This window comes from Eschrichtius robustus, chromosome X, assembly GCF_028021215.1.
Source record: "Eschrichtius robustus isolate mEscRob2 chromosome X, mEscRob2.pri, whole genome shotgun sequence".
NCBI classification, from domain to species: Eukaryota; Metazoa; Chordata; class Mammalia; order Artiodactyla; family Eschrichtiidae; genus Eschrichtius; species Eschrichtius robustus.
In genome coordinates, this window is record NC_090845.1 from 53,868,263 (window position 1) to 53,873,367 (window position 5,105).

General features: G+C 34.0%; 1 non-coding gene across 1 annotated transcript; it reads left to right on the plus strand.

Annotated features, from left to right (window-relative positions):
- Positions 1–2,198: 2,198 nt before the first annotated feature.
- Positions 2,199–2,362, plus strand: LOC137757559 (U1 spliceosomal RNA). Its single transcript, XR_011072399.1, has one exon. It is a non-coding gene; the product is annotated as a U1 spliceosomal RNA (small nuclear RNA).
- Positions 2,363–5,105: the final 2,743 nt, after the last annotated feature.

Here is a 5,105-nt window from a genome sequence, read left to right on the forward strand (position 1 = left end):
TCCCAGAAGGAGAAGAGAGAAAAATGGGGTTGAAAACATATTTGAAGACATAATAGCCGAAAACTTTACTAGTCTGGGAAAGGAAACAGGCATCCAAGTCCACGAAGCACAGAGAGTCCCATACAGAATTAACCCAAAGAGGAATACAGCCAAGACACATTGCAATTAAAATGGCAAAAATTATGGATAAAATGTCTATTAAAAACAGCAAGGAAAAAGCAACAAGTAACATACAAGGAATTCCCATAAGGCTGGTCAGCTGAATTTTCAGCAGAAACTCTACAGGCCAGAAGGGAGTGGCATTGTATTTAAAGTGGTGAAAGGGAATAACCTACAGCCAAGAATACTCTACCTAGCAAGGCTTTCATTCATACCTGATAAAGAAATCAAAAGCTTTACAGAAAAGCAATAGCTAAAAGAGTTCAGTACCACCAAGCACGCTTTACAAGAAATGGTAATGGAACTTCTCTAAGTGAAAAAGAAAAGGTCACAACTAGAAACATAAAAATCGTGAAAGGAAAAAGCCCAGCAGTAAAGGCATACATACAGTAAAGTTAGGAAATCTTCCATATGCAAAACTAGTAAGTAGGTTAAAAGACAAAAGTACTAAAATTGTCTCTATACACAATAAGCAGTTATGGGATACACAACACAGTTGCATGTAAAATATGATAACAAAAGTAGTCATTCTGAGGCGAGGAGAATACAGAGTCGTTAAAATGCATTTGAAATTGAGATCAGCAACTTAAAACAATCATGTATGTATGTAAATTGCTATATATAAACTTCATGGTAACCACTAATCAAAAATCTATAATAGATACACACACAGAAAAGAAAAAAGAATCCAAACATAACACTGAAGATAGTCATCAAACCACAAGAGAAGAAAACAAAAGAAGAAAGAAATTAAAAAGACATACAAAACAACCCCAAAACAATTAACAAAATGGTAATAAGAACATACGTATGAATAATTACTTTAAAAGTAAATAGAAAAAATGCTCCAATCAGAAGACATAGAGCGGCTGAATGGATACAAAAACAAGACTCATATATATGCTGCCTATAAGAGATGCACTTCACATCTAAAGACTCACACACAGACTGAAAGAAAGGGGATGTTAATAGGTATTCCATGCAAATAGAAATCAAAAGAAAGCCAGGGAAGCAATACTTATATCAGACAAAATAGACTTTGAAATAAAGACTGTTATGAGAGAAAGAAACACATCATATAATAATCGAGGGACCAATCCAATAGAAGATATAACAATTGTAAATATGTATACACCCAACATAGGAGCACCTAAATACATAAAGCAGATACTAACAGACATAAAGGAAGAAATTGGAAGTAACAAAATAAGAGTGAGGGTTATAACACACCACTTACATCAATAGAGAGTTCATCTAGACAGAAAATAAATGAGGAAACAGTGGCCTTAAATCACACATTAGATTATGAGGACTTAAAAGGTACATGTAGAACATTCCATCCAAAAGCAACAGAATGCACATTCTTTTCAAGTGTACATGGAACATTCTCCAGGATAGTTCAAATGCCAGGCCATAAAACAAGCCTCAGTAAATTTAAGAAAATTGAAATCATATCAAGCACCTCTTCAATCTGCAATGCTATGAGACTAGAAATCAACTACAAGAAAAAACTGCAAAAGAATATGGAGGTTAAACAATATGCTACTAAATAACCAATGGATCACTGGAGAAATCAAAGAGAAAAAAATACCTGGAGGCAAATGAAAATGAAAACACAAAAATCTAAAATCCATGGGAGGCAGCAAAAGCAGTTCTAAGAGGGAAATTTATAGTGTTGCAAGCTTATCTCAGGAAACAAGAAAAATCCAAAATGAACAACATAACCTTAAAACTAAAGAAACTAGAAAAAGAAAAACAAACAAAATCCAAAAGTAGTAGAAGTAAAAAATCATAAAGTTCAGGAGAGAAATAAATGGAGACTTAAGAAAAAAACATAAAAAAATTAATGAAACTAAGAGCTGGTTCTATGAAAAAATAAAAAAAAAATCATAAACATTTAACCAGACTTACCAAGAAAAAAGGGCTCAAATCAATAAAATCAGAAATGAAAAAAGAGAAGTTACAACTGACACCACAGAAATACAAAGGATTTTAAGAGACTACTATAAACAACTATATGGCAATAAAATGGACAAACTATACTTACCAGGCTGGGGAGATACCATGGTCATGAAGGTGGTTTTCCCAGGGTGAGGGTCATCCATTGCACTCCAGATGTGCTGACCCCTGAGATTTCCCCAAATGGAGAAAACTCAGCTGCATAATATGTGGTAGTGGGGGACTGCATTCATGCTTTCTCATGTTTCTGTGTGTGTTTTAATGGTAGAGTTCTTTCAAAACCGTTTTCTAAGGGTCCAGTGGCTCATCTTTAATATTGAAGACTTCATCATCCATTTGACGTAGGTGGGTGGTAGTGAATATGTTACAGGGACATAGAGAAATAAAGATTTTAAATAGTACAAAAATTTTTTTTAAATGGACAACCTAGAAGAAAAGGACAAATTCCTAGAAATGTAAAATCTCTCAAGACTGAACCAAAAAGAAATAGAAATTATTAACAGACCAAATACCAGTAAAGAAATTGAATACATAATTTAAAAGATGTTTAAAAAACATCTAACAAGCATACATCCAGAACCAGATGGCTTCACAGGTGAATTCTAACAAATATTTAGAGAAAAAATAACACCTTATACTTCTCAAACTATTCCAAAAATTTCAGAGGAAGAAACTGATTCTAGGAGACCCAGATCACCCTGATAAAAAAATCCAGACAAAGATATCATTAAAAAGAAAATTACAGACAATATTACTGATGAACTTAGATGCAAAAATACTCAACATAATATTAGCAAACTGAATCCAACAATACATTAAAAGGATCATACACCATGACCAAGGGTATGATCAAATTCACAAGGATTTTTCAATCAGCAAATCAATGTGTTATACCATATTAACAAATTGAAGAATAAAAACCATATGATCATTTCACTAGATGCAGAAAAACGCTTTTGACAAAATTCAATATCCATTTATGATCAAAATCTCTTCAAACTGGGCATAGAGGGAACAAAACTCAACATAATAAAGGACATATATGACAAGTTCACAGCTAACATCAAACTCAATAGTGAAAAACTGAAAGCATATCCTCTAAGGTAAGGAACAAGATATGGATGCCCAGTCTTGCCACTTCTATTTAACATAGTATTGGAAATGCTAGCCACAGCAATCAGACAAGAAAAAGGAGTAAAAGAATCCAAATTGAATAGGGAGAAGTAAAACTGTCTCCGTTTGCAGATGACATGATACTGTACATAGAAAATCCTAAAGACACTACCAAAAAACTACTAGAGCACATCAATGAATTCAGTAAAGTTGCAGCATATAAAGTAAATATACAGAAATTGGTTGCATTTCTATACACTAATAATGAACGATCAGAAAGAGATACAAAGGAATAAATCCGATTTACAATCACAAAAAAAGAATAAAATACCTAGGAATAAACTACCTAAAAAGATAAAATACCTGTACTCTGAAAACTATAAGACACCAGTGAAAGAAACTGAATGTGATATAAACAGATGGAAATATGTGACACGTTCATGGATTGGAAGAATTAATATTGTTAAAAGGACCATACTACCAAGAGCAATCTACAATCTGTATCCACAAACAACTCACTACAAGCCTGAAATTCAGAGTATAATCTATATTCAGGAAAAGAACAAGGTTCCAATTAAAAATACCATATCAGTTTTTGCAACATATATATCTCTAACTTAAGAAATACGTCTCCACAGGCAAATGCAAAGGATTCACTTACAGGCAGAGCTACAACACTGTGATGATGCATCTTCATAGCAGCTTTTAGGAGCCATACATTTACAGCAATGTAAATAAATTAAAAACGAGTATGTAATACTGTGAATATGTTCCACTATTGAAATAACACTGTCCTGAAACCATCTTGTTTGTAGCTTGTTAAAATAAATGATAATGATAACATTGGAAATGCTTCACTGTATGTGGATTGAATAGGATTTAGCTCACATTCACTTATAGAAGACTGAGCAGAGCACAGCTTCCAAATACCTAGTAGAATCATTTTTTTATAACATCTTTATTGGAGTATAATTGCTTTACAATGGTGTGTTAGTTTCTGCTATATAAAAAAGTGAATCAGCTATATATATACATATATCCCCACATCTCCTCCAGCTTATGTCTCCCTCACACACTCCATATCCCACTCCTCTAGATGGTCACAAACCATCTAGGTGATCTCCCAGGGCTATGTGGCTGCTTCCCACTAGCGATCTATTTTATATTTGGTAGTATATGTAAGTCCATGCCACTCTCTCACTTCGTCCCAGCTTACTCTACCCCTCCCCATGTCCTCAAGTCCATTCTCTACGTCTGCATCTTTATTCCTGACCCTAGATTCTTCAGAACCATTTTATTGTTTTAGATTCGATATACATGTGTTAGCATACAGTATTTATTTTTCTCTTTCTGACTTACTTCAGTCTGTATGACAGTCACTAGTAACATCCACCTCACTACAAATAACTCAATTTCGTTTCTTTTTATGGCTGAGTAATATTCCATTGTATATATGTGCCACATCTTTATCGAGTCATCAGTCGATGGACACTTAGGTAGATTCCAAGTCCTGGCAATTGTAAATAGAGCTTCAATGAACATTGTGGTACATGACTCTTTCTGAATTATGGTTTTCTCAGGGTATATGCCCAGTAGTGGGATTGCTGGGTCATATGGTAGTCTTACTTTTACTTTTTTAAGGAACCTCCATACTGTTCGCCATAGTGGCTGTATCAAATTACATTCCCACCAAAAGTGCAAGAGGGTTCCTTTTTCTCCACACCCTCTCCAGCATTTACTGTTTATAGATTTTTTGATGTTGGCCGTTCTGATGGTGTGAGGTGATATCTCATTGTAGTTTTGATTTGCATTTCTCTAATAATTAGTGATGTTGAACCTCCTTTCATGTGCTTCTTCGCAATCTGTATATCTTC